This window comes from Miniopterus schreibersii, assembly GCF_964146895.1.
Source record: "Miniopterus schreibersii genome assembly, chromosome: 4".
Classification (NCBI taxonomy): Eukaryota; Metazoa; Chordata; class Mammalia; order Chiroptera; family Miniopteridae; genus Miniopterus; species Miniopterus schreibersii.
Window position 1 is genome coordinate 22799827 of NC_138105.1, and position 6000 is coordinate 22805826.

At 52.5% G+C, this 6000-nt stretch overlaps 1 long non-coding RNA gene across 1 annotated transcript in view; it reads right to left on the reverse strand.

Annotated features, from left to right (window-relative positions):
* LOC308557132 overlaps nucleotides 1-4191 on the reverse strand; it is a 262836-nt gene extending 258645 nt beyond the window's left edge. Inside the window, exon 1 of the long non-coding RNA XR_013998797.1 lies at nucleotides 4049-4191. This is a non-coding gene — a long non-coding RNA (uncharacterized lncRNA). The remainder of the gene's footprint in view (nucleotides 1-4048) is intronic.
* Between the last annotated feature and the right edge of the window lie 1809 nt (nucleotides 4192-6000).

Consider the following 6000-nt stretch of genomic DNA (forward strand, 5'->3'; position numbering starts at 1 on the left):
AAGTCATGCTGATGAAGGCATATCAGACCATAAGGCATTTGGGTTTTGAGGGTTGAATAGGAGTTTATCAGGTGATTCTTACCCAGCCCATAGCAGGTGTTCTATAAATAACTAATAATTAAATGAGGCAGAGTAGAATAAGGGAATTGCAGCCCAAGGGAACTGAGGATTTGTGGTTTGTTCAAGGATAGAGAAGGGATACACATGGTTTACCTGAAGCGGGAAGTATGTGGGCATAAAAGCAGAAAAATAGGTTGAGGCCAAGTTGGGGAAGGGTCTTGAATGCCGTACTCAGTGGTCTTGGCTTTATTCACGGGCTCTACAGAACCCAGTCAGAGGAAGAGTGACAAATCAGAGCTGGGTTTAGGAAGATGGCTTGACTTGCAAAGCAGGTGACACAAGACTGAAGACAGCAGACCAGGGAGGAGGTCATGGCAGCCCCACCTTCCCTCACCAACTGAGCCCTGCTTTCCCTTTGCCCTTGAACTTTCTTCCTGGTAGAGATATTCTCAAGTTTGCAGCCGAGAGACCCCACACTCCCAGCTATCCTGGTTAAGGACACAGGGCCCACAGCTGCCTGCTATAAGAAGAGGCCCTCAGCCAAGACCTTTTGGGGAAATTCTCTTATCTCCATGCAAGTCCCCGACTGACAGATGGCATTGGACTGAGAGACATGTTGTAGCCATACATGGGAAACCCCTGATGGCAGGCTGGCTTCTGGAATTCCAGAGAACTGACTTTTCAGCAGTTTGGGCCCGCAGCCCTTTCTTCCCCTCACCCCTCCAAGGTGTCCCCTTCCCCTCCACTCATTCCAGGGATCCTTGCTCATGGATTTCTTCCAAAACAAAGGTGGTGATGTTCCGTGTTATGTACACTTGAGAATCCCCTGTGACTCTGACTTATCCAGCCCGGGTCTCAAGCTGTGCTCTGACCTTCCCAGCCTGGCAGAGATGCTGCCGACACTGCCAACACCACCCTGACCATCTGCCTGGCAACTGGGGCCACACTTAGGCAGCTGCCCCAGCAGGCACTAAAATTAGGTGACCCATCAGACCTAGGACACAGTGCTCATGGGCAGGCTGCCAAAGCTGCCCAGAAGGTCATTGCTCCCAGCCCAGGACTCAAGCCAGGGCAGGACAAGAGCAGCCCAGCAGCCCCCTTTATGTGCAGGGAAACTGAGGCCTGGAGAAGAGCAGGGACCACCGAAGGGGTGGAAGCTTGGATTTTGTTTATTCTCTTGGTAACTGTCCCTGAGGATGACAATTAATATATAACCTTTAATAGAAATTTAAAATATGTCCCATGAGGAGACAAAAGAATTTTAAAAATCACAAACCCATCACCTGAGCTAACCTCCACTTATATCCTAGTGTATTTCCCTTCTTTGCAGATAGTTTTACAAACAGAAAACACACTTTACAGACTATTGTAAAATGTTCCCTTCCACTACTTAGAATTGTTTTGACAAATCATTAAAAATTCTTCATAACTTTCTGGAAACATATTACATCAATTTGGAGTAATGTACACTATTCCATTGTATAAACGTGCCATAATTAATATACTAAAATCCCCTATGGTCGAAGTTGCTTCCCCTGTGTGCTGTTACGGGTGACACTGCGGTGAATATGTAGGTACATGAGTCCTTGTCCACATCTATGGTCACCTCCTCAGAACAGATTCCCAGCAGCAGAAAAACTGGGTCACGTGAGAAGCACGTTAAGGTCGTTGACAGAGACTGCTCCTCTCTTCCAGAAAGCCACCCCACACAGAGCTCGGCCGGCTCTGGCCAAGGCCCCTTCCATGCACAGTTTGCTCATTCCTGGACAAGTTCTCTCCAAGGGAATTTTGTGTCTGTAACGCAAGCCTGTGTAGCGCTGCAGACAAATGCATCTCTTCATTGCAACACTCACCCATGGTTCCTTTTTTCCAAAACTAACCACCACCCAGGAGACACAGGGCGTTATCAAGACCCAGGGACTCAGAGTTGCTACTCCTGTATATGTGAGCCTTAATTTAGGGGTCAAAGTAAAACCCGCGGATCAGGTCCTTCCAAACAGCGCAAGGATGTCTCCTGTCCCAGCTGACACCACTGCACACACCCTGGAAATGACTGCCATGAGTGGTTCTGTCCTTCCCCAGCAAGGTTAACTGATCACCCAAATTATGACACCAGACCTAAGCCAGAGCCCGTAAAGCAACTTGGCCAAGAATCGAATTGCCTTTGCATTTCCCAGCAGAGAAACTAAACTCCAGGCTCTATGTAAATAGGCTGTCTTGGGTCCGATGTCAGCCTCGCGGCCGGCAAGTTATGGATGGCACTGCCGTTTCACTCATCATAAATACAGCCTCGGCTAAACAAAGCCGACAGTTTTGCACCAATAACCTTTGAACCACTCAAGCCCAGTGTCAATTGTATTTGTCTTCAAGCTGAGGTTTACTCTAGACCGTCTGCTAAATCAGGGCTCATCTGCGGAGATAATTCAAATATATTACAGGCACCAGGCAGATAGGAGGGCCTCCCGCACATGGCCTCCCGGGGGTCTCCGCCACGGCAGCCTGCACGCTGTGTGTCCCCCTGAACACTCAGCACACTTTACCAGGAATTAACAAGAAACAAGGAACAAGAAGTGACCCTGAGATCAAGACTGTAACCCTGGCTCTGCCACCAGCCCTCTATGCCACCCCAGCAAAGTCACCCGGCCATGGGAAGCCTGCTTTCTCCTGGACAGAGGGAGCACCTACTCTCCTGAAACGTGGAGTACCTATTTTTGGAGAACCGTTTATGTATCAGCTCAGACCACAGGAATCAGCTGCAGAAAATGATAACCCAGGAAGTGCACAGGTGCAGGGTGCTCCCATGTGAGAGACGGATGAACCAAGAGCAAAACCCCCAAGTCCTGCTGGGCTGAGGGCAACCATGTGGAAACACTCTAAGCTGACTGGGGTAGGGGTGGGGGGTTCCAAACAGATACAATAATACATAGATCTCTAATAATACATAGGTGCCTTTTAACAGAAACAGATATAACAGAAAGGAAGCCGCTCTGGTCAAGGCAGGGGCAGTTACGGTGGCCACGTGGCCACGCGAGGCTGGGCTAATTTGTGCAATTAGCATTTCCTGAGTGCCTGCTGTATGCTAAGCCCCGGGCTGCTGCCAGGGAAACAGGAACTCAAGCAAGGTTCCTGCTCCCCCAGCCAGGGTCCCTCCACACCCACTCGGACCACCTCCACCCAGCCACCTTCGAAATCTGGGACCCTGTCAGCCATGACACAGAGTCCCCAGTGCCTCTCACTGCTTGGGGGGCTTCGCCCAACCCCAGCCACAAGCCTCCCAGCTGACTGGCAGGAACCCACTCACCCCAGGGGGGAAGGGAAAAGGCCCAGGCCGACCTCACTCTGCTTCATCTCGTGGCTGGGAAGCTGGAAGCCTGACAGGCCAAGAGGCCAGGATGGGAGGTCTGGGAAGTTGAGGGCGGTGTTTAGATGATCTCCCGTGAACCTCTCTTGAAAATGAATGAGAAGAAACTCAACAAGGAAACCTCCGTGAGGACTGGAAGGGGCAAAGAGAGAACGCAGCTGTGTTGTCATTAACAGAGCCTCCACCCTGCCCCTGGGAGCACCCATTCCCCTTATCTGTGAAATGAAAATACTATTCTCTGCCCAGAGTCACTGCAAAGATCAGACAAAACGGGGCATGCCGAAGCCCCTCGCATCCTGAAACGTGCTGCTCCACAAAGAGAAGGGATTGCTGCTGGCATGGTTAGAGGTAGAAGGCGGTGCTTCCTCCACCCAGGTGAGGAGGCAGAGATCCCCACTCCGCTCCTGGTTCCACCTCAGACTTGCTGTGAGACCTCAGGAAACTAGGAGAGTCTGGTACAGGGCAATCTCTAAGGTCCTTTCAGCTCTAATGCCACAGGATCTACCCTGTGATGTGGGTCAACCACCGAGGCCAGCCCACGGCAAGGTGCCCCTTCCCCATCAGTGTCATGGAAGTCAAGGGGAGGGTGTTGGCAAGACCAGGGTTAAAGGTGTCACCATCACTCACCTTTGGGAGCCTCACTCCTATTTGGGGATGCTGGGAGCCTCCATTTCCACTTCTCATCTCTGCTGACACCTGGGAGGAGGGAGTGCCTGGGCCATCCATTTACCGTCTCCCCGCCGAGGACCAGAAGGAGCAAAGCGGCAGCGCCTGTGCTGAGGAGAAGGCAGAGACATTTATAAATGACCCTCTTAGCTGTTTACGAGACACCTTCTGAGAGAAAGCAGAGGAGAAATAAACTTGAAGTAGGGAGACCTGGCTGGTGTCCGAGATGCGCTTTGATAAGCCAGCTGCACCAGCGTTTCTTCTGTTTTTATGGCCACCTTTACAGCCCTGTGTTTGGGACTCTTTATCAGGGGCCGGAAGGAGAGAGCAAGCAAGATCCAAGGCAAAAAGCTTCCCAAGCAACTCCACGAGCAGACACCACCTCATCTGGAGATCAAGATAACCCCCGTTTTTCTCCCAGTCCAGGCAGCTGTCCCCCAGACACCCAGATCTGGGACAAGGAATTCCTAAGCACAGCAGTAAGTGTGCAGGGCCAGGCACTCCTGGCAGCCCTTACTGGGCTACAGCCACATAAAAGCAGAGCCAGGACTGGGATTCTCCTGAGACCAGTAGGCAGCCCCCATCGGGACACTCTGGATCCCTTGTCCCAAAACCCACTGCAGTGGGCAGGGTGTCTCAAGGCTCCCTCCCCCCATATAACCTAGTGCTTCCTGCTGGACCTGGGGCCATGACAGCTTCCAGGGGCCACACTCAGACTGGAGCTGGGAATCTACCACCCTCATCCCCCTGAACTTGCCAGGATTATATAATAGTCAAAAACATGGGCAGGGGGCTCTTCCACCAAGCACCCTATGTCTGAATCCCAGCTCCCCCCTTGCTGCCTGGGGCAGTATCATCCTCTGGGCCCTGGTTTTCTCATTTAGAAAATTGCCCATTCAAACAGTCCCTAACCTTGCAGGATGGGACACACAGAAGGAGCGTAACAAAATAGGAGCAGTCTCATATTGGGTGACCAGGCATCCCAGCAGCTAAAGGACCTAAGATGCCAGTAATTCACAGCTCATTTTCCCAGACGGGCCGTGCCCTGGGAGCCTGGCACCTTCATACCAGCCTCACCTGCATGATGGTGGTCCTGTCCCCAGCCTTACATGTGTGGCAAACCTTCCTGGGCTCCGAACATGGGCCCCTGTGCTTGAGGGTGAGGGGCAGTGAAAAAGGCATAGTCCTGACCCCCAGGGAGCCCATGGTCTTCAGCCAAAAATAAAACTACAAATACAGGATATGCTAAGTGCAAAACTTGGGGACTGTGCCAAGGGAGCAGGACAGTAGATACAAGCATAGTCAGAAGAGGGGGATGGTGGAAGCTACTCAGAAGAGGGTTTTCTGGGCTGGACCTGGAAGAATGAGTAGGAGTTGGCCAAGAGAAAGAGAAGGAAGGAGCCATTTCCTGCAGTCAAGTAATGGCTAGCAGTGGGGAGCTGGGGAGCCCCCTGGAGGGGAGGCGGAGGCAGCTGGGACAGGGCAGCAGAGGGCGAGAGGAATAGTGGACAGGCATCCAAAGAGCGAGAGCCGTGAATGGAGGCGGGGCAGCCCCTGCCTGGTGCTGCGGGTGCTGCACATGGGGTAAGGGGCAGGTAAAGGGCATGGGGCAAGGTGTTCACATTGCTTTGGGGGACTTTCTCTTGGGTCAGAGTGGAGGCTGACAGGTAGGAAAGCGTCCTGGGAGAGGAAACAAGGAAGCAGGTGAGGAGGCCGCAGCTGTGGGAATCTGGCCTGAGTGTCAGCTGTGTGGGACCAGAGTCTGCCCTCCGGGAAATGCACGTAGCCAGATCACGGCACCCACTGCCTGCACTTTCTGCAGCAGGCCTGCTTCTCAACCTGCTTCTCAATGGCAACGGAAAGGCGGACTCTGAGATGCACCTAGGCCCCATGGCAGTCACGTGCTGCTGGGT